Raw genomic sequence first — 25,016 nt, forward strand, 5'->3', positions numbered from 1 at the left:
TCTAGTACTAGCCTTTATTTTAGAAATATGCAGATTTTTCAATAATACCTCCAAGTTAAAATATTTTCAAATTCATTATATTTATTTTTAAACTATTTTATTAAGATACTGGAATTTACAGTACTGTTAATTATAATAAGAAAAATCATTGTGCAATTTCTACATTAGCAAGAAAATTGAGAGCTACAAGGCATTTTTATCCACTTTAAGCTCTTTATAGTATTTTGAGGTAACTTGTCATATAAAACAACTTGTTCAAAATATGTAGTATAGCTGTTAGAGTATCAACAGAAAATAGCACAAATATTGGAGTGATAGCACAGATGGTAGGGTGTTTGCCTTGCAAACCCCTGTTCAATCCCCTCATTCCATATGGTAGGTCACCCAAGCCTGCCAGGAGTAATTTATGAGCACAAAGCCAGAAGTAATGCCTGAGCGATGCTGAGTGTGACCCCAAAACAAAACAAAAGAAAAAAGAAAAACCAGATAGCTCAGATAACCAGATAACTCAGGGAGAGTTTATGTTGGTACTATGTAGATGGGAAGGATACAGAAATCACAGATTATAATGTACTCTCTGAGGCTAGTAATACTTCAAGTATTGTTATTACTACTAGTCAGCAAAAGATAAAGCATGTGAGAAGAAATTCACAGGAGAGGGTTCTAATGAAAGCTGTTTTATGAGGAATAAGGACCTTAAGAATAGGGACTCACTCATCACCCAAAGCAATAAGTACCCGGACACTAATTCCCTATATTCACTCAATATATTTATACTGGTTAAACAAAATTGTGAATTTCAGTACACAGAAGATGAACTAAGATGAACTACTCCCATTTGTCATCTGAAGCCCAGGGTGAGATGAAGAAGAGTGGATAGATTCTGCTAGAAAAATAAATAATGTCTAGGACACCAATGTGACTATTGTCTCTAAATTCTAAACCCACTATCAACCAGAACATAATTCAATTTTTCTCAAAGTGCCTAATTGATGGAGGTGGTTTTGACTGAAATGAATTAAAACTGCCAATAAGACAGAAGCTCTGGGCACCGTAAGTTGAGTCATAGTCCTGTGGGCTTGGGTCTCAGACCATTTCCTGCTCATGAATTAGAATCAAATCCAAGAGCTGTACTTAGAGCAGATGGCAAGCCAATGTAATACCCAGGGCCAAGTGAGTAAAATGTTCCAAACAACAAGATCCAGTTAGCTGTTTCTTTTGCTAAACAGTTACACAACGTAGCATACGGCAAGGTGGACATTATGTAAAGTGTGGGATTAAAGCCAAAAGACGGATTTTCTCTCGTTAAAAAGAGTTGTTCGTTTTCAGAAATTGGGACCTACGTCCGTGAAATACCTTTTATGTGAAAACAGATCCTTCAGAGCATAAAAAGTTCAAGAACTATCATTCATTCACTTTTTAACCAAGCTCTAGGCTTCATCTTCTGAAGAGGATTTAAATTCTCGAAGATAGAAGATACAAATATTTTTCTTGTGGCTTCAAGGCAGAGATAATTCTACTAGCCTTCCACTATAACAGAAATTCAGGGATATTCATTAATGCATCAGAAGCAAACAAAAAGGAAGTTTTCTAGGAACAATAATCCATTGAAAACACTTGACATGTATGCATGTAACAGAAATAAGGGAAGGCACATTTCAGATGACATGGTAGGTATTAAAAAGATCTATTTCCTTCTCAAATTTGTAGTCGGTGCAAATGGTACCCATTATTTTTATAGACATATATTGCTGGATTTTTGTGACAACGAAGTGAAGTGTTTTGTATGTTGTAAGGCTCTCAATGTATGATCCTAGTTAATATTACCCAATGTTAATAATGTTAATAATGTCCCAGGAAAAAATATTCTTCTTATTAAGATGACCACTATGCAGGAAGAATCTTTCATTGATGGTACCTGTGTTACAAACACAGATTCTCTGCCCTTATTAGGTGGGTAAGGTACTAGAGCATGCCTTTTCACCCTCATAAAGTCCAAAATCAGTTTACTCTTTTCACCCAGGAACTAAGAATCAAAAGAATGTCACATTTGGCTGTTTGGTAAGATTGCCTATTTGGTTTATCAGGGTGCTGTTTGGTAAGATTGTGAAAGAGCTCTCTACTCTGTTTTTCAAGCATGAAAGCAGAGCTAGTGACTAAAGAATCAACAGGAGTGGAAGGCAATCAGCCACTGAGAAATTCTTGGAGAAATCCCAGGGGCAGGGAAAAAAACACTAGAACAGAACAACACATTAATATTAACTACTCTCTGATTAGGAGCTAATTGTTACAAATGAGCTTACTGACCTTTTCTTGACAAATAGGGTACTAGCTGTCTTTTCAATGCTTTAGTCAGAGCACAGAGCTCTACTGCACAGGCTTATGAAGACTGAACCTCTGCAAGGTTACATGCAACACTTGGTCTGACAAGGTGACTAAATCTGGAGAAAGTGGCTGAAGTAACTAGTCTACATTGGAGCCTGTTCTATAATAAGCCGGGTTTTTGACCAAACTGAGCATATTTTTTTAAGATCAGGGTATATAGGATAAAGAAAAGAATTCATCTTTTTAAAAATCTGATGGCTGGCTGGTCCAATGGCAGTTTTTTATCAGAACTTATTAACGTTAGTATCACAAAAGTTGGTATATAACCCCCCCTTATGCTCAATTTGACTGGCTTTAAAAAGAAAAAAAATTGATGACTAATATCTTAGAATTATTATTTATGTAATATATAACAGAAATTTATGTTTCTAGTTCAAGTGGCATGTTAAGGCATTTGAAATTATACCCTGTATTAATCTAATAACAAATGTAATTGTTTCTTCAGATTTAACGAAAAATCAAAGTAAAATGATTTGAACTAATATCTTCAAACTTACAGGATTGTGATCTAGGGACCAAGATTTGAGTAGATATTTAAAGAGATATGAGTTTAATTTTATCAATCTCCCTTCCCCAACCACAGAGAAACATAAAAGAAGAGAGCACTTGATTTTTTAAAGACAAAAAACAAATGTTCAAAGACCTTTTCTCTTGTAATACACTACTTTAAACAGGCAGATACATAGAAATTGTATTTATTGGTTGCTTTTTATATCAGCCATTAAAAGTAATTGTAGCTTGGAAGATAACTCAAGTGCTGTAGTGCACGCTTTTCTTTTTTTTTTTTTTTTTTTTTTGTTTTTTTTTTTTGTTTTTGGGCCACACCCTGTGACGCTCAGGGGTTACTCCTGGCTATGCGCTCAGAAGTTGCTCCTGGCTTCTTGGGGGACCATATGGGACGCCGGGGGATCGAACCGCGGTCTGTCCTAAGCTAGAGCAGGCAAGGCAGGCACCTTACCTCCAGCGCCACCGCCTGGCCCCGTAGTGCACACTTTTCATAAAGAAAACTCAGGTTCAATCCCCAGTATTTCATGGTCCCCTGAGCACTGAATTTGGAGAAATACCTTGGCAACAATGTGTGTGACACAAAAAAAAATAAATAAATAAAACAAAACAAGAGTATTTGGAATAAAAATTTTCATAGAATATTTGGTTATGTGCAATACTATATAAAAGTTGAAGAACAGTCTTATTAGAGTCCTTATTCTTTTTTTTTAAAAAATTACCTATAAGTTATATATTTTAGTCAATTTTATCTAATATTTAACATAAGTCTGGCAATATTCTTAAAACTAAGCCAAATATGAAGCTGAGAATACATTACTTCACTCACAAGTCTTCCTCACAAGTTTATGAGTTATGCTAGATGTGAGACTTGGAAACAATGTCACACTCACTCCCACATCTTCCATCCAGTTTTCAACTAAAATAAATTCTCTCACAAATTATCTTAGACATTCAAATCAACAGTGACATGGAATAATTCATCATTTTTTAAGAATGGGATAACCTTTAAGTATCCTGCCATTTGATGCTTAAGAATGAAAAGAGAGAACATATTTGTGTTGCCAGTCCATGCACAGGTACACACATACACATATCACCTGCATCTCCCCCACCTTGACTCAACATGTGAACTTCTATCCTTTCATAATTTAATGCTGGGATGTCCACTGGGCTCTCTCTCTCCCCTTAAAAAAGAGAAAAATGCAGAATGGTCTCACTCATCTATGGGTTTTAAGAAAAATGAAAGACAACCTTGTAATAATAATTTTCAGACACAAAAGAGAAAAGAGCTGGAAGTTCCAGCTCACCTCAGGAAGCTCACCACAAATAGTGATGAGTTTAGTTAGGGAAATAACTACATTTTGAATTGTCCTAATAACGAGAATGTATGAGGAAAATGGAGAGCCTGTCTAGAGTACAGGCGGGGGTCGGGTGGGGAGGAGGGAGACTTGGGACTTTGGTGATGGGAATGTTGCACTGGTGATGGGTGGTGTTCTTTGCATGACTGAAACCCAAACACAATCATGTATGTAATTAAGGTGTTTAAATAAATTTAAAAAAATCGGGACACACACACACACACACACACACACACACACACACACACAAAAGCCCATGGTCCCTTTTAAGCATTTCTCTCCCTTTTTCTTCCTCTCCTTCTCCCTCTCCTTCCTTCCTTCCTCTCCTTCCTTCCTCTCCTTCCTTCCTTTCCTTCCTTCCTCTCCTTCCTCTCCTTCCTTCCTTCCTTCCTTCCTTCCTTCCTTCCTTCCTTCCTTCCTTCCTTCCTTCCTTCCTTCCTTCCTTCCTTCCTTCCTTCCTTCCTTCCTTCTTTCTTTCTTTCTTTCTTTCTTTCCTTTCTTTCTTTCTTTCTTTCTTTCTTTCTTTCTTTCTTTCTTTCTTTCTTTCTTTCTTCTCTCTCTCCTCCTTTTTCCTTTCCATCTCCCTCTTCACCTCCCCTCTTTCCTCAGATTTTCTAAATAAAAACCTGTTATAACTTTAAAAAATTAAATGTTGGAGAAATAGCACAGTGAGTAGGGCACTTGCCTTTTTGTGCAGACCTAGGTTTGATACCTGGCACCTATATAGTCTTTAAAATCTGCAAGGAAAAATTCTGAGCACTGCCAAGTGTGGTCCTCAAAAACAAAAAAGAAAGAAAAAGAATAAAGTGATAGTTCATTGTCTTCCAAAAGTTTTGTCATCACAGATTGACACTTTATAGCTGTGTGATCTTCTGCAAGTTACATTACCTCTCCATGTCTTGATTATCCCACTTAGACTGCAGAAATAATAATAGTACTTCATAAAGTTTCTTGTGTAATAATATTTGTAAAGCATCTTTCTTTTTTTTTTTTTTTGGTTTTTGGCCCACACCCGTTTGACGCTCAGGGGTTACTCCTGGCTATGCGCTCAGAAATCGCCCCTGGCTTGGGGGGACCATATGGGATGCCGGGGGATCGAACCGCAGTCCATCCTACGCTAGCGCTTACAAGGCAGACACCTTACCTCCAGCGCCACCTTCCCGGCCCCTGTAAAGCATCTTTAATAGTTCTTAGCATATAGCAAATTCCATATACATACAAATATTAACTTAATATAGATATAGAAATTTACTTAATTTGCTTTCCAGAATAATAAACTATTCTTGCACATTACTTTGGGATAAAACTATTTTATTAAGTTACATGTTTATGCATATATAAAAAGGTGTTCCATGATAAATCCTGGATTTTTTGTCAAAAAGTAGTAATTACGGGGCCTGAGCAATAACACAGCGGTACGGTGTTTGCCTTGCACTTGGCTGACCTGATCGATCCCTGGCATCCCATATGGTCTCCCGAACCAGCCAGGAGCGATTTCTAAGCTCAAAGCCAGGAGTAAACCCTGAATGCCACCAGGTGTGGCCCCAAAACTAAAAAGCAAACAAACAAAAGAAAAAAATTTTAAATAATATATAATAAGGAGAAAATAGTTAATAGAAAGTTTAAATACTTTAATAGCTTGTGTATGTATTTCATCCTTCTGCTAGTAAAAAAGGAAATTAGTAAAACAAAATTCACTCATCCAATATATTTGAGTATTTCAGACTAAAAGTGGAGATTTGACATGAAAACCCAGAGGAATTCGTTTGAACTAGCTATCTTGTTGAGCTATTACTTACAAAAAAAAAAAAAAAGAGGGGTTTTAAAGGTGAAAAACAGACAACTTCAGAATTCAGATGGTATTTTGTCATTAGTGACTTAGGAGGGAAATAGAATTGTGATTAACTACAAGTTCTAGTGAATCACCTACAATGAATTGATAGGTATCAGCCCCATGATACTTGCTCTATTCGTGGAAGCATCCAAGATAGCCACCTGCAGCCTCAAACAAGATAAGCAAGATAGAGAAGCCAATCATTGGTAAGAAGAGATTGGAGGTAGCAAAAAAAGAAATGAAGGTGCAAGAGCCTCTGTCTGGAAGATAAAAGAGACTTCTTCCAACCACAATTGTAGACCATTTCTGGGCCTTGAATGCTGTAAAAATTGTTTGTTAACACAAACCAAAGTCTAAGAGCCCTTTATCAATGACATCATAAGCCTCCCTCCTTTCCCTAGATACAGAAATGATAAGGGCTGGAGAGATAATACAGTAGGAAAGGTATTGGCCTTGAAAGCAGCAAGGTTAGATTCCTGGCACACTAACTAGTCTGAGCCTGCCAGTATTGAGAACAGGGCCAGTAGCCAGTAGCTCAGTTACACCCTGAGCACAGCCAGATGTGATTCCCCCCACCCAAATACAGACAATTTTAATCTAGAATTATGATCCCATACTTAAGGTAAATGTAGAGGAGTTTCTTTCTAAATTGTTATAATTGTGAAATTCAGCTATTTATCTAAGCTAAAAAAAAAATCTTATTTCTTTGAGAATTCTCCACTGCTTTTCTGGTGTGGCCAATATGAGTTTCTTTTAGAAGAGAAAGTTTAAGGGGTAAAAAAGTAAAAAAAAATGGAGGGAAAAGAAAGGAAAATAAATACCAATTTAGGGCTATGTAGTTCTAATATATTTTGTAACCTCTTAAAATTATTGTGATAAATTACATGCCAGCTTTTATTTTTTGCCTTGTTAGTGTTATATGGATCCAGAAAGTATTTTATGAGACTGACTGGGTAACTACTGTGCTAATGAGGCACCTCCAGAAAATATTTAAAATAATAATTTTGAAAGCAGGATGGAAAAACAAGAGTGCTGAGTTCTATTAGAAAAACAATCATGGTTTTTGTTTATTTAGGGCCACACCCAGCTAGGCTCAGGGCTTATTCCAGGTTCTGCATTTCCAATTATTCCTGGCAGTGTTCCATTGACCACATGTGGTGCCAGGGATTGGCTATACTATCTCTCTTGCCCCTAAAGAAAGGATCATCTCAGCAATGCTTGAGCCCCCATTAGAATCTGTCACCATCATCACATAATCAATATTTTCTGAGAAAATAAATGATTGCATGAAAATATTTTATATGACCAATAGGGAGGCAATAAAATATGTTCATTATTCCTGATTATTTCACTAAAAATTGAATCAAATGACAATGGGATGTCATTTAATGACAATAAATCATATCCACCTCCCAACAGTAAAAACTGTCTAACTCTAAATATTGAAAATAGCAAGTAGTAATCAGGAATTTGGAGAAAAAGAAACCCTAATTTATTGTTGGTAGAAAGGTAAATAGGTGGGGGATAAAGGAAGGAGATAAGGGATATATGCTTGGGAACAGGGATGAAGGGAGGACAACACTGGTGGTGGAAAGGCCCTCATTTATTGTCACTGTGTACCTTAAATATCACTGTGTAAAAATTGTAATTCACTTTGGCCACAATAAAAAATAAAAATATAAAAAAAAGAAATGTAAATAGGTTCAATCTTTATGAAAAACAGTATAAAAAATAAAAACAAAATTCTCATAAGAGCAAGAATCCCACTCCTAGGAACACACACATACTAATTCAAAAAAATATATGTACCACTATTTCATTGTGTCTCACTATAGTATTTCACTTTGTGTTATCCACTCATCTGTCTTTGTACAGCTGGGCTGAGTTCATATCCTAGCTATAGTACTGAGTTCTGCAACAAGCAATGAGGTACATGTGTCCTTTTGAATGGATGTTTTTGTGCCTTAAGAGTAAATACCAAGTAGTGGAAACACTTAATCCAAAATAATTGAAATAAAAAAGCCAAGGAAGGAGAAAAATAGAAGGGGCAGTAAGAAGAGGAAGTAACTGGATCAGAGGTCAGGCAGGACCTTGGATACATTGGTGGATAGAGGTGTGGCGTCTGTCTGTGTCTAAACTGTAGAGCCATCCATCAGACTATAATCAACTTTAAAGTGTGGCTGCTAAAAAATCAGTCTGGAGGGAATTTGGGGACATTAGGAGAGAAAAATTGACATGGTGATAAGATTGGGATTAGTGCATTGTATGCTGGAACTATATAAAAAATCTTTATATAATGTGGTACCTAATTTTTTTAAATGTTTCTAAAAATACACTTATGTATATGTTTGTCAAGGCACTATTTATAACAGCAGCAAAGGTCTTGAAACAACCCAAGTGCCAATGGCAAAGGAATGGATAAAGAAGTTGCAATGGTAGAGGAGTAATAGTATAGTGAGAAAAGCTCTTACCTTGCATATGCTTATTGAAGATTGATTCCTGACACCACATTTGATTCCCTGAGCAATTCCAAGAGTAATCCTTGAGCACAAGCAAGGAACCCTCCTGAAACATTACTGGGTGTGGCCACAAATTAAGCAAACTATATATATATATATATAATATGATTCATGGGGCCAGAGCGATGGCACAAGCCGTAAGGTGTCTGCCTTGAGCGCACCAGCCTAGGACGGACAGCGGCTACCATGTGGTCCTCAAGCCAGGAGCAATTTCTGAGCGCATAGCCAGGAGTAATCTCTGAGTATCACCAGGTGTGGCCAAAAAACCAAAAAGAAAAAAATTGCGATTCATGATAAAATACAACTCAGATATAAGGAAAATGAAATTTTGATTGTTACTCTGATGAAAAAGGATGGTGATGAAAGAGGAGGGTGTAAAGCTAAGCAAAATAAATCAGAAGAAGAAAGACAAATATGATAAACTTATTCATAGGTACTATATAAAGAAACAAAGCTGACAAATAGACAATGTTAAATATAATCTAACTTTCAGACTCTGATAAATGAATTGAGGTAAGCTAAGAGGGCAGGAAGAGTGGAAGAAAAGGAGCTCATTAAGTGGTGGAAATTACTTACTGTAACTTTGGTGGTGGGCATGGTGTTGCAATATTTGATCCTTAAAATATATAATCATTTATAACTATAGAATGTCATTCCATAAATTATTGACTTTAAAAGATCTTTATTTTCAATAATAATACAACTAGAAGATGTAAAGAAAATATTGTTTTGCTTCAAATATAATTACATGTTCCAATAACTTTCTTGATATTTTTGTTGCACTGACCTGTTAAGGTTAAATTGACTGATAAATCTTTCTTCTGCAAAGACCACTCAGTCTTGTCTGTAATTTTCTTTTAACCTAGACCATTTTCTTAGGTCACAAAGAACATGACCTTATTTTTAAGGTCCTAGAACAGAGAGTTGGTGTTGGTGGTAAGGTCATAATATTGCACATCTGAAACTTTGTTCAGTCAGCCTTGCAGAGCACAGTCTGCTCAATTAGTCGGTTGGCAGAGCTCTCTCCATAGCAGGACAGAAAATCTCAGCAGTGACATGACTGACACCTTAGTGTTTGTAGTTGCTCCTCAACTGGAATCAGACCAGAAAGGGAATTTTCATCTTATAACTTACTAGCTAGATTACCTTGGGGAAATATTTGTTTACTCAAACCCCCAAACCCACACCTTAGAGAAAATAATCAAACTAACATAATGCTCATCATTAATTATATAATAAATCCTTAATTGTTATGACATGAAACATGCCCATTGTTTATGAATGACTCTTCTCTTTCCAGCCTATTATGTACTAAGTGCTGCTAAAGAGACAAAAAATGATGGTGCCTCTCAAAAGCCTCCCTACCAAAAAATATTCCTTGAAATAATTGCTAAAACACCCTTTGCTTTCCTCACTTTCAAGATGGAAGCAGCTAGATTGATTTACCAGTATCCTCAGAGAGCAATTTTTATAGATTTTTCCATGTTTGTTCAGACACAAGAGAAATGAGACCTGAAATCTTGATGCCAAAAGTGTTTCTTCTATTACTGACTCACAAAGATGACAGCAGAAATCAGGAAATAAAATGCTCGTCCTGAGAATGATTAAAGTGATGTGAATGCTGCCTTGCTCATCTCTGTTGATCTAATCAGCACCCTCACAGTGGGGAGAGAAAATTGCTGCAAATATAAAATAATACATTAAAACCCTCTGAATCCATTCTTTGCTATTCAAAAACAAAAACATTAGAATGATTCCTCTCCCTTGAGGTGATAGTATTTTTCCCCTTTCTTCTAATCTTCTTCCATCAAAAATTTGAAGGTGGTGAGTAAAAATGACTGGGTCACTCGTGTGGCTGCGATGTGTGATGATGTGATGTGTGGTATGATCTGATTGGAGCCAAGGGATGGGGTGGTTCAGCACTGATGACTCATACATTGCCAACACATTCAGCAGCAGTGCCCGAGCCAACCAATCCTATCCCACTGCATGGGGAAAACAGCAGGAGATGCTCACACTGCCTCTAAATAAAGATCCTGGAGGCTACTTGCCAAGGGCTCTGAACCCTGGTGAATCTTTTCTATAACTTGCCTTATCTCCACTTGCCTTGTTGTCTGTTCTCCAACTTGTTATGCAACAAAGCATCCCAAGTTTTATTTCTTTGTGTAATAGTGGATAGATCACTTGATCTAGTCACTTAGGAAGTACATATTGAGAACCTTTATATGCCAGATATTTGAATGGGTGCTGGAAGACATTATAGTGAGCAAAATCATATTACTTCAGTTTACTATGGATATTGCATATAACAGTAATGGGGACACTAATGGAACAGAAACTAGGATTTGGTTAAGCAGGTCTGGGAACCCAGCTTGCTAACTGGGTTGCACGTTGTATTTTACTTTTAACCTACTGCCTCAGCTGTAGGTAATGGTACAAAGAACACAGTGGCTTTGTGTCCAAGCTTGCCATGAGATCTTGCTAACAGAATATACAACTGATGGTACAATTTTGAAGGTATCAAGAGTTTAATTCATCAAGTGGTGAATTAGATGTCCTTGAAAGATGGCTGGAATTTTGGTGGTGAATATCAGAGAAAGTGGGAGGAGACGAACTTGGATGATTATCAAGGACGGGTGAAAAGAAGCCAGGTGAATAAGAATAGAAGGAACTGTCTCTTGAGAGTCTGTAAGCACAGTTAAGGACTAGGTAAAAGGACATAAGATTGGAATAGATAAACAAGAAAGTAAAGAGGTCTAATGCTTTTCTTTTCTTAAAAATTAGCCTCATAACTTTAATCTCTTAATTTTAATGATATTACACACTCATAAAAATATCCAGCAATATGAAAGTACATAAAGAAACTAAATTGCACAAATGCCACCATTCAATGATTTGTCTATTAGAATTTTGGCATACATAATTTTACATATTTTAATTTGCATACAGATGTGCATCCATGTGTCTAAGCAAAGGCAAGATGAATGCTAAACGATGTAGTATGAGAATACAATTTGGTAAGCTCTCTTGAACACTTTTTGATATGCCCTGGGCTTTTCTCTCATTCAACAAGCATACACATTTTTTAATCGTTTTTATGAAGATGGTAGATGTTTCTCCCTGATTGTACTGCAATTTATGTAGCTAGTACCACGTTAATAAATAGTTCACTGAAGGTTTTACTATTATAAGCAACCTTATGATAAACAGCTTTCATACATGTTAAGTATGCAAAAAATGTCAACATTTTGAAACAAATGTTTGACATTTTGAAACCAAATTAGTGTTAGATTTTAGCATCTGACAAATGAGTTTCACTTTATGTCAGTCACATGGCTCCCTGGTCAACTACGTATGAAAGCAGAAGGATGTAATGGAAAAAGCATTGAGCTGGGTGGCAAAGATTTTGAAAACTCAAAATTTTCAGCTCTTGCCTTAGAATTTTTACCAGTTAATTCTGATCTCTGACTCTAAATTAATTTTCTTATATGACAATGAATAGGGTCAGGGTGGGGGGCATGAACAGGAGGGAAAATGCATCACAGTAGGTAGCACTTTTCTAAATACTCATTGAAAATAGTTCATAGGTGCTTCTTGCAAATACAATGGTTCTGCTGCAAATGAAAATTTAAAATGCTGACTAGATTTGGGTGAATAACATTTAAAGGAATTAGTTAAAAGAGCAGATGTTTCTCTTCAGAATTTAGCAGGAAAAGGAGGCTCTCTTCAATGGAGAACCAAGTAACAACAGTGAACACTATAAGGCAGAAATATTTTTGTAACCTCAAGATCTTCCAAGTCATTTTGTGCTACCTGTTGGATGATAGCTCAGCATTTTGACAACCTGCCCTGTTTTGTGGTTACTACTCAAACCTCACACAGATAGGTTAGGTATTATTTTGACTAGATGCCTGATACACACTTTAAATAAATATTATCATTGGTTAGACTAATAAATGTCAATACTGAAAGATATCCAAGACAGTGCCTTTTGTAAGTTAATATTTAATATTGAATCTTTGATTAGAAAAGCAACTTTACAAGATATTTATATCTACTAAAACCAGAACACAAAAAATCGAAGCAATCAGCCAAATGTTTTTCTCCTTGGAAAAGCTAAAGAAAGAAATGCTTTGCTTTAAATGGTTATATTCTCAAAACAATTTGTGCACATTTGTTTTTGCAAAGCACATTTCAATTTTTTAATTGGTTTCCATGCAGGATAGCCACATCTTTAGCAATCTAAGCAAACAGAAATAGTACTGGTGACTGGTAGTGGTACTCAAATTTATTTTCTGATACACTAGTTCCATACGAAGGAGACTACGCTTCTCTCTATTGTCCTATCCTGCCAATGAATTGCTCATAGAACATTTTAATTTCTTTTATACTTAAATAGTTGAAAATTGTTCATAAAAACTAAATGATAGCTGACTTGAAACTGATTGAAAACTGCTTTTATTATTTTTGTGCAAAATTTACTTTGCCTACCTAATATTTTTTCTCCACTTCTAACTTAATATTATAACTTGAATTTTAAATGGGCACATGAAAGATATAAATGAAATAATACATTTTCCAGATACTCTTGAATTTTAAGTTCATTGCCTAGAACATAAAAATTATATGTATTTCATCTACCTTATAAATAAAAACCTAAATGATATATCTAATTTTTGTGGATGTCTTGATGTCTGGGCTTAACCTATTCTTTTTATCTTTTTTAATATCTTTATTTAAATTCCATGATTACAAACAAGTTTGTAGGTGAATTTCAGTTATATAAAAAGACACCCTCCTTCACCAGTACAATATTCCCACCACGAGTGCCCCCATTTTCTTTCTTCCCCACCCCCTGCCTGTACTTGAGACAGGCATTTTATTTCTCTCACTCACTACCATTGTCATGATAGTTATCAATGTAGTTATTTCTCTAACTGCACTCACCACTCTTTATGGTAAGCTTCATGTGGTAAGCTACCATGGGCCGTTCCTTACAGCCCTCATCTCTATTGTCTCTGTGTATTATTACATTAATGTCTTTTATTTTTCTTAAATCCCATAGATGAGTGAGACTATTCTGTGTCTTTCTATCTCCTTCTGATTTATTTCACTCAGCATAATAGTTTCCATGTCCATTCATGTATAGGAAAATTTCATGACTTCATTTTTCCTGACAGCTGCATAGTATTCCATTCTGTATATGTACCAGAGTTTCTTTAGCCACTCATCTGTTGTTGGGCATCTGGGTTGTTTCCAGATTCTGGCTATTGTAAATAGAGCTGAAATGAATGTAGGTGTGCAGGAGGTAATTTTGTATTGTGTTTTTGTTTAATCTATTCTTTTTAGAATAACTTCTGAATTAGAGAAATAGTTAAGGCACTTGCCTTGCACCTTTCAACCTAAACAAGTCACAGAAAACGAATACAAAAACATCATATTTCTTTTTAATCAAGAAAAGTCGTAAGAATTCCAAGGAAAATTCATATTAATATTTGGCTTATAATTTAAAAACATGATGAACCTGACTCCATCAATTAGTCAGTTAGGCAGTTACTCATAATAGGATTTAGAACTTAATACTCAATTCTACTATTCCTTCTCCTTTTCCTCCTCTCTTCTTTCCTTCTTGCCCTTCTCCTTATCTTCCACTTACTCCTCTCTCTCCTCCTACTTACTGCTACTATTGCTGCTACTGCTACTACTGCTGCTGCTGCTGCTACTTGTACTACTACTACTACTACTACTACTACTACTACTACTAATAATAATAATAATAATAATAATAATAATAATAATGAGCAGATCAGCATGGAGGGTGGAAAGACTGACCATTTGCAAGCATGCTAAGACTAATAGTCCTAGAGAAGAAATCTAAACTGACTCTTCCTTTTAAGGATACTTTGAATGTGTTGGTTAAACAAATGTTTCCTTTTTTTACAAGCATATTACAGCAATATAAATGAATCAAAGACAGAACAGATTTAGGTAGAAATACTAGAAAAATTTGTGGTTGTGACAAATAATAACAAATGTGTCTGAAAATTATCTTGTACTTTATATCTATTTTTCTTTTTTTTAAAATCTGTTTTGCCCTGATAGCTTTTCTGAGCTATTTTTAATAGAAGATTGAAATACCTTATTTCATACTTAGACAATTATAGATATTTTTTAAGTGGGACAACCACATCACTAAAGTGCAAATAAATCTGTGACTGGTTATGTTTCCATTTTAATTTTTATTATCCATTTCTAGGCTTATATATTTAAGTTTTACTATATTATTGGGGCCTTAATTAAAGGTGAGCAGTGGCAACAACTGTAATTTCTTATACAGCACTCTATTGTATGTTTAGTATTTCAAATATTATTTCACCAATTCCACCTCTCGCTATTTTGAGTTAACATTTCTTCATACACATGTAAGACATCACAAGTTCTCTAAGATCAACCAAACTGTAGCCATTTTTTTGAGGATGGTAACATCAGAATCAAAAATTACTAATGGCAACACATCACATACTAACAGAAACAGATGAAAATCACATTTTTGATTTTGGTATGAGGACCTCATTCTGACTTCTTCAATAACAGAAGCCTATATCTTCCATTTGGGCAACAGTATTAAATGTGTCTTCCAAGAAAAGTCTCATAATCTACAATGGAACTGCGTTCCTCCTGGTATAATATAAACTCAATTCTTCTCATTTTGTCCTATTCACTTAAACAAATGACTAAAGTCCTAAAATACCAGTACAAGCTACAATATATGCTAGCAGGTTAGAATACATGAATTAATATGAGGACACATTTTAAGCTGGAATTTCCTGGATGCAGATAACTTATTAACAAAAATGAGTAATCAAATGGTCAATTTAATTTTAACTAGGTGCCACTGGCTAAAGTCTATTCACTACTTATATATCATAGTAATGAAAAAACAAATTACTCAAGACAATCTGCCAAAAATGTTACAATTGTTTATAAGTACTTGGCCGGCATATTTATGGTAACATATAGCAAATCCTTACATTAGAGAATTTATTGTATTGTATTAATAGAATCAATAGTATTGCATGACTTTACAAAAACAATTATTAGACATTATTACTATATTTTTATAAAGAAAAGTAACCCAGAAAAGTAATAAATGAGTCATATTCTTGAAAGGAAGAGAGTTTATCCAATACTTTTTTGATATAGATAGTAATAACATGTAAGTACATAGCATGCACTGATTCAACATTGCTCCAGAACAAAATTCCACATTGATAAGAATCCAATTCAATAGTCTTGAAAAGAAATTTGTTTTTTTAACAATGTACACAAGCAACAATAAATGTTGATTCTTATTTGAGGATCTTGCCAACTAAAATAATAATACCTCACATATTTCATTGAAAGGAGTTATTTCTGGTGACAGACTATTTTCAAATACCAATTTGTTCAAATTCAGCCAGTGTTCAGGGTCTCTCATTAAGGAAGGGCACATAAATCAGGTCATTCTGGCACTCAACACAAGAATTATGCTGACTGGGATGTACTTATTATGCCAACTTTCACTCACTGAGTCAAAGAAAACCTAATAATATGCCTCAAATGCACACTAGGATTTCTTTGTACAAGTGAGTTCATCATCAGGTAAAGAATGATTCAAGTCTCCAAGTTTCCTTTGGTGGGAGGGAGTGCATTTATGATGTCACCAATTCTCAGTAGATTCAAAGCTTGAATTCAAGGAGGAAAGACTTCCTATTCTCACTTCTATGAAAGTGATGATCAGAGTCTTCTTTGGGGAAAGATCAAGGAAATACTATCTGCAAAAAGTGTAAAATACAAGTATATTTTGGGACCAAAAGAAAAAAGCAAATCTACTCAGAGCAATGAAGAGTAATGTATGAAGAAAGATGGGTAATGTCACTGTTCAGTTGTATCCTACTAGTAAATTAACACCTGTAAATTATTTCCAAACCTCGCTGGATTTGAAGGATGAATTCATTAATTACATTTCATACTGAAGCAATTAACCAGTAATGGGAAGTATGGCTTCAATTCAGCTGGATGTTCATTCAAAAATTGATTAGACTGTGATCTGACTCAACTGGTCAATTCTGAAAAAGAACTTCACATGGATGGGTGTTTCATATTGGCAAATGGGCCTTGTGCAAAAATCTCTATGAAACAAGTGCTAATTTCAACTAAATAAACTTTTAATTCTGTGATCCAGTCTTTCAGGTAAATGCTAAATTAACTAATTGCATTATTCTGGACCTAGCTGGGGCTACATATAGGAGTGCACTAATGATTGTTCAATGGTTTATAATGATTAATGTTCATAAATTGCTTCCTCTTACATGTCACCAATGCCAAAATCTCTTAAGCAATAACTATTTGTCTGGGGATGAGGTCAGAAAATCTCATGAAGGTTGGTTGGAAAATGACTTGGGATGGTTCTATTAACCTTAAGTAATTGTAAAATTCTCACCCAGTTTCCAATTCATATCTGATTATCAATCAATTGGGTTGTGTTAATAGAGCTGTTATCTTTTACTTCTCATTGCATAGTAGTAATAAGCCACTAGACAGGCAGATTGGGAAAACATGGTCATTAGCCAAGGTTAAATACTCAGTGGTAATTGTATTGAGTGAACAATAAATTTGAAATAGAAACAGGCAAAAACATTTTAACAGTTTTGTTCATTTTCGGTGGGAGTGCCAGAAACCTGGAGAATTTAGTCATTTTTTACCTGATGACTTTGATTAGCGGTGAGGGTCATCATATTGAATTGCCAAGAATGATGGAGTGAGGGGTACATTAGCAGCTCCAAAAATTTTTTTCTTTTCTCATTCCCTCTTGTTCTCTTCTCTCTCTTATCCTTATAATAATTTTGCAAAAGCATCAATATCTTCTTATATCCAGTCAGGTAAGGCTGACAAATAAAGCAAGCATAAGCCTACAAACCTGGGAGGCAGAGGAGTTATCTAATTAAGGCAAAGTCCATTAACTTGCCATCCTCATCTGACTGCACACTGTGCTGTGAATAAATTAAATGAAGATTCAGGTGCCATTTTTTTTGGCTATTGATGGTTGACATGAGCTATAATAATATAAACATTAGTAATCACTCCCACACCAAAATCATGAAAGAAATAAGAGAGAGAGGAGAGCAAGAGAGACATGACTTCAGACAATGGTGCAGCTGCAGTCAAAAGCCTCCTGACCACTCTTAAGATGCCATAAGGAGTTGGAGTAGTGACAGTACAGATCATATTTCCCTGGATCTGTAGAAACAACACAAAATTCAAAGCCTTCATAAAATAATGCTCCTGGCAAGGTAACCTTAAATAGCACCTGGAGTCCATTCCTTCTGTCACATCTGGTAACTGCAAAATGGATTCTGGTTCAGAACTCTGTGACTTGGGGCCAGAGCAGTGGCACAAGCCTTAAGGCCTCTGCCTCGTGCTTGACAGCCTAGGATGAACTGCAGTTTGATCCCCTGGTGTCCCATATGGTCCCCAACCCAGGAGCGATTTCTGAGCACATAGCCAGGAGGAACACCTGAACATCACCAGGTGTGGCCCCAAAACCAAAACCAAAACCAAAACCAAAAAAAAAAAAAAAAAGAACTCTGTGACTTTAGTGAGTTGAGACAGATGAAAAAGTCTCCTTCCTTTGAAGAGAGAATGAGATAAGGGGCCAACTTTGGCAGGTTTTCATTGATGGTAGACTTTTTATTTCCACATCCTAAATTGACAATGAGAAAAAAACTTTAATTCTTTGAAAAACCCTTGAGAATCAGTGTGAATTAGGTAGGTCATTCAAAATAAACAGAAATTTAATAGAATTAGAAAACAAGATACATGAATAAGAATTTTAGTTTTTAGTTTTTTGTTATTGAATACAATGTTAGTTGTGATTTTGTTCTACATAATCATCAATTCCTTGAGACAATTTCCTTCTGTCCCTATTTTGTTAAGAGCTTTTTATCATGAATTGATGTTAAATCTATCTACACATGTTTAACTTTACTACTTCACTAAAAGAATCTTCTATTTCAAGCAGATTGAGAATACTATAAATGCACCCCTTTTCATCTCTCTGTCTATAAACTTCAGTTTGATCATTAAGGCGAGATACTACTCCACAAAATCTCCCCTCCCAGGGCATTTTCCTATTTAAGTCTTTATTCTCAATTTGTGAAGTATTCAGTATCCCTTTTCATGTTACATTTTAGAAGTTGCTTAGCATATACATTTTACCTTGTTTTCTTAAAAAAATATATAATTTGTTCTCTTTAGACTTTGGTAATGATTTTACATTTAATGATGTTTTAATTTTTGTCTCATTTCTGAGCAAAGAAATATTTGAACTATGCAGCTAAACAAGATTGTGCTAATATTGTGAGAGAGCTATCTCAATCTCACTATCGTTAGATTACAATGTCTTGAGATAGATTTTATTATAATAACAAAGTAACTTACCTAATTTTCTAGAGAAAACACACTTTCCTACTACTATTTGTGCTATCATATATTTTTATATTCAAAGAACAAGTGCATTATTTCTGTAAATAACTCTGAATTACTTCAAAGCCTAAATTTAGTTTGAACTTTAAGTGTAAATAGTGGATATAGGACATAATCCCAGAAGCTCAGAAGTATGACAAGAAATCAAAATAAAACAAAACTTCATAAATTAATGAGCAGAATACTATTTTAATAATTAGGGCACTATACCACCAGGAATGTCTAGGATTTAATGAATATGCCTCACTGCTGTTTCCTCTAGGGTTTGAAAAACTGGGATATTTGCCTATCAACTTTCTTTTGTAATTGGCTAAAATTCTGCCTGTATCCCATTTAGAATCCATTAGTGAACACAAGAATAAGTGTGACAACATGCTCTAGACTGGACACCAAAAGTGCCTGGTATGCCATGTATTTACAGCATAAGTTATCCTGTTAAAAATATAAAATTGTATTGACAATGACTTCTATTATTAGAAATCTAGAAATGTAAAGGACTTCTTCATAGGATACTACAGGAGACCAACAATGGAGCCAATATGCCAACACAGAGAAATAGCACCCTAAAAATAAGCTAAAAAGAAAATGACTGCCCTACAGAAATGTATCTCTTTCTTCTCTTTTCAATGCTGACCTTTATTTGTTTGATTTCCCCAGGATCAAAATGTTGAAAAACCCGCTAAGCAAAGGACTGACCTGGGAAAAGGTCATTAAGAAGACTTATGTAAGGAAAGCAAAAAACATGCTTATTTTCTGCATCACAATTTATAGGAAATGAACATTTATAGCATCTAAGGCACAAAAGCTTCATGCCAGGTGGTAGTTATGCTATCTCCAGACAAGCTTCTATAGTTCACCCTTCAAAGGTCTCTAAGATACAAAAGAATATGGAAATTTAATTAGCAAGTTTGACAGAGAATCAAAATTTAACCTTCTATTCATCAATAGTTTAGCAATGAAGTTTTCTGGGCTCTGACTAGGAAAGGTGACTATCAGCTCTGAGCTGCTGGAACTTTCCACATGTTTCATAAGACTGGCAATACTGATAGTAACAAACTGGAAATTTCTTGCAAAAACATACTTGATTTCATATTTTTCTAACAATAACAACAACAAAAGCTTAATTTACTTTTCCCACTGAATTCTTTTTTTTTTAATAAAATTTTTTATTTAAACACCTTGGTTACAAACATGATTGTGGTTGGGTTTCAGTCATATATGAGGACACCCCCATCACCGGTGCAACATTCTCACCACCAATGTCCCAAATATCCCTCGTCCCCACCCCGCCCCCACCTGTACTCTAGATAGGCTTTCTATTTTCCTCATACATTCTCATTGTTAGAGTAGTTCGCAATGTAGCTATTTCTCTAACTAAACTCATCACTCTTTGTGGTGAGGTTCATGAAGTGGGCTGTAACTTCCAGCCCTCCTCTCTTTTGTCTCTGAAAATTATTGCAAGAATTCTGACCTTCTCAAGAATACTTTGTTAAGGTTCTCTAGAGAAACTTTTTGGTTAGTAAAATAGTTTCTATATACAGGCTACTTCTGATACCTACACACAAATCCTCCCCTAGAAGAAATATAAATAGCAGATGCTCCAGCTCATTCGCTTTTCAAGGGATTTTACAGTTAAATATTAGAAGGTATGGTACAAAGGAGAAGAGGATAGGTCATATAGAAAACAGAAATGGCAGAGAAAAAAATAAAGAGAAATAGGAGACATTAACAAAATTGGAGTTAGAGCCTTTAATTGCCTTTGTCCTCTGGTATAACCACTCCCCCTCTCACATGCAGTATTTTTGGGGCATCTGTTGAACAGAATTTTATGCTGAGACAGGCTCCATAAGATACTAAAGGCTCAATAGTTGCAAAATCACTTAAAAGCAAAAATGATATCAGAATAAATGTGTCCACTGAGATATACATGTAGAAGATTTAGTAAGCTAGTGAACTGCATGTTGGCAGAAATTTATGGAATATTTCCCAAATCTTTGCAAAATGTTATTTAAAAAAAACCTCTGATTAAGGAGAGAAATAATAGAATTGTCTTAACAATTAAATTTGTTACATATTCATATGCCTAATATTGCATACATGAGTACAAAATGTCACTAATGTCAATAATATTACTACTAGCAGAAAGATTGAGTATAGGCCATCGTGATGATAAGGGCAATACGTTTCCACACTCTGATGTGAAAAAGAAAAACTACTTTTTTTCTAAGAATACTTGTGAAAGCCCTCAGAATGGGAATATAATGATTATGTTTTAAGGTAGGTCTCGGTTCTGTTTATTTCCCAATGGGCATCAACCCCAACTCTCTGTTAACAGCAGAGTATCATATGAACTCATCTAAAGAAACATCAGAGGAAACTCTAAGAACTAGTGCTCTGTGACAGCTTCTTTTCTCACATTTGTCACTTTAGTGCTTTCAGATAGCAATTTTCTTTAAACAATATAATCAACTGATTCACTGAGTAGTGAGATAAAATATCATTTTCTTGCTGGTTTGGAGGTTTTCCAAGGTCTAACCAACCCTTCCACTGTAATATTTACCCAACTCTCCAAATAAGGACACTTCAGTGACTATTTTGAAAAATGGTGAGATTTTGATTGTCACACTGTCAGCTAAATCTTACTTCCTCTGGTGGATATTCCATTTCTTATTGAAATAAATCCAGGAATTCCAAGGTAATGGCATTGAAGGATAAATTTAAGGAGAAAGCTAACTGAGCTGCCTTAATTTCATCTCCCAACTTTTCCTTTTTCATAAGTAATCTCATCTTTTGAAATTTAGTAATGTTGTCTCCTATTAAATTAATTTTCCTCATTTAGGTAGACCACTTTCCTTTGGTTCTCTTCAATACTATGTTACCATAATTCCAAAAGTCCAGAATCTACTAGATCTTTGTAAATGCTATTGATCAAAGGATAAATTATTTAAGAGAAATCATAAACGAAACATTTTAATGTACTAGATTGTCACAAGTTTAGAAGTCATGCTTGAAATAGTCTAAAGTTTGTAATCCAAAGTTTTCATTCAGAACTGTACCTGAAGTAAGTAAGCAATGATCTATAACTGGTAAAACAGTATAACAGATAATGGACATGATAATCAAAATATTATGCCACAGATTCTAGAAAAGAAAAAAAAAGCAGAAAGAGTTAATGATTTTACCAAATGAAAACTCTTTAGAGCAGCACACAGAGCAATGAACGATACATGTGCAAGTTGTTCCCCACATGGGAAATCACTGTATATAATCTACTTCAGCATAACAGTGGACAAAAGCAACTTCACTTGATGATCCATAGTCAATAGCATTCTTGAGCAACAATGGCCAACCCAGCTAACACCACAAAAAAATAAAGCATCTGTACTTTACTTCTGAGCGTCCCCAAACTATCAGTAGTTTTAATAAAATTTATTCCATTCCATTTTCTGAATCTATCATTGTTATCTAAAAATAAAAGTTGAATGCTAGACACAGAGGGGACCACTTATACTAGCAGCCCGGGGTGGGGGTGGGTAAAAGAGGAGGATATGGAATGCATTCTGGGAACAGGGGTGGAGGGAGGACAACATTGGTGGTGGGAATGCCCCTGATTCAATGTCACTATGTGCCTAAAATATTACTGTGAAAGATTTGTAATCCACTTTGGTCAAAATAAAAATAAATAAACACATAAATAAAAGTTGAAAAATAAAAGAATTATAGACTCTGGACTTGATGTTCATTGCTCATTTTCTCTCTTCTTTTTTTCTTACCACATTAAAAACTTTTTCTAGATGTCTTTGCTCTTTCAACGTCATACCCCCTCATTTAGCCACTCACCTGTTTTTTGTTCACTTTGTTTACTTTCTGCTATAGGTCATGAACATAGAGAGATAAGGGTTCAAATCCCAGCTCAAAATGTATTAGGAACATTTAATTTGGAAAAAAATTAAACTTTCCTAATTGTTTTGTCTTATATTTTAAGAAAAAGCAAATATATTCTTTATAGTATTGTTCAAGAATTAGTGAATTACTTACATTTTATAGAGGGTAGAACAAAATGTGTTGTTTTAGCATGTGGTAGGTTGGTAGGTGTTGAGAGTTGTTTTTTTTTTTTTAGTGGAACATAAATGCTTTCTCTTCACTGGGTTACTTGATTCCAGATTCAAACCTTTGTAAAGGAGAGTGAGTTTCTGTGTGCAAAATGTTTTGTCACAGATACTGGCTGCATAACATCTCAGACACTGTTCAGTGATCAGACATATTGTTTCTAAGATGATTTTATATCTCTGAGATAATACAAAAAGGAAAGATATTTTTCCTCTCTTTACACAACTTTATTTCAACTATCTCCTTTTCTCTGACCTCCTTCTACCAATGTTTATTTGTAATTTTTGAGAAAAAAATAATAAAATTGTATTTTATTTTTGAGAAAAATTAATAAATCACAAAACATAGCTGTTGGAGTGGTGTTAGAACAGAACTTTTAGAACCATAAAGAAAGACTCCACCCTAGGTTCCATCCTATGACCTTTGCAAATATCAAGATCTCTAGTTAGATCTAGTTTTATAAACCATGACTGAGTGGAAAATTTCCAGACACCACAAAAGGACCTAGGAGAGAGTAAAAGAATATGTGCGGAACCTATAGTTATTCTCATGACAGTATACTTCAAGGGTGGGGAAATTCTGTATCTTTTAGGCCAAAGGAATTCCCTTTCTAATCTCCCCAATATTTACTGTGCCTATGCCCAAAAAAAAAAAATAGCACAATTTTTGTTGTTGTTTTTTTTTTTCTTTTGTTTATTAGTTTTGTTTTTATTTTGAAATCATGGTCATTGGTTGTTGTCTTTATTGCTGTGGTGCTTTTCAAGTTTTTTGGGTTTTTTGTTTGTTTTTGTTTTCTTATTTATCTGGGTTTTTGTTGTTTTGTTTGTTTTATTTTGTTTGTATTTTTGTTATGTTTTTCTTTCTTTTTCCCTCTCTTCTTTTAAATTGATATTTATAACCTCTAGATGGACTCCACCCAGTTTTTTGTTTGTTTGGTTTTTGGCCCTCCCTTTATTTATTTTTTCCTTCAAACCACATAACTTGAATCATCTTGTTCTGCCTCATAAATTGAAGGGGAAATAATGGATGATACCAAGACCAAACAGGCGTATGAACATTGAGTAGAAATTAAAAAATGATCAGACTAAACACCAAATCCAAAGCCAATGGCAACAGAATCAATACCCAATCTATGACAAGCTAGATACAGAGGGGACCACTTATTCTAGCAGCCTGGGGGCAAAGAAGCATGCATGGAATGCATGCTGGGAAAGGGGTGGAAGAAGGACAACACTGGTGTTGGGAATGCTCCTGATTCAGTGTCACTATCTACCTAAAATACTACTGTGAAAGATGTAATTCACATTGGTCAAATTAAAAATTATTTTAAAAAATTTAAAAAATGTCCTGGCAATAAAATAAATAGCTGTTGGGGACCAGAGAAAAATATTGTGGGTTAGGTGCCTGCCTTTACACAGCTTACTCAGGTTCAATCTCTAGCACAAAGTATGGTCTTCCAAGCATGGCAATAAATGATTCCTGAGAACATAGCAGGGATAAAATGCTGAGCATTGATGGGTGTGGCACCAAAACCAAATACATAAATAAACAAAGCTTTTTATGGATTGACGCAAAAGAAAAATTATAGATATATGTGGAATGAATCCACTTCCATAAATTAAGCAGCAAGCTTAATGGTGGAAGAATCCACCATTATTACAGAGAGACTGAAACAAAAGGAATAATTTTAAAATAATTTTAATAGAGAACAAATGTGGAACAGTACTTAGTCAACATCCCAATATCCATAAACTACTTTTCAATAGCCAGGGAGGTGAT

At 34.9% G+C, this 25,016-nt stretch overlaps 1 protein-coding gene across 1 annotated transcript in view; it reads right to left on the bottom strand.

Annotated features, from left to right (window-relative positions):
• Window positions 1–25,016, bottom strand: part of PLCXD3 (phosphatidylinositol specific phospholipase C X domain containing 3) — a 153,506-nt gene that overhangs the window by 75,679 nt on the left and 52,811 nt on the right. The gene's annotated exons all lie outside the window — the stretch shown is intronic.

Source organism: Suncus etruscus, chromosome 2 (assembly GCF_024139225.1).
Source record: "Suncus etruscus isolate mSunEtr1 chromosome 2, mSunEtr1.pri.cur, whole genome shotgun sequence".
Taxonomy (NCBI): domain Eukaryota; kingdom Metazoa; phylum Chordata; class Mammalia; order Eulipotyphla; family Soricidae; genus Suncus; species Suncus etruscus.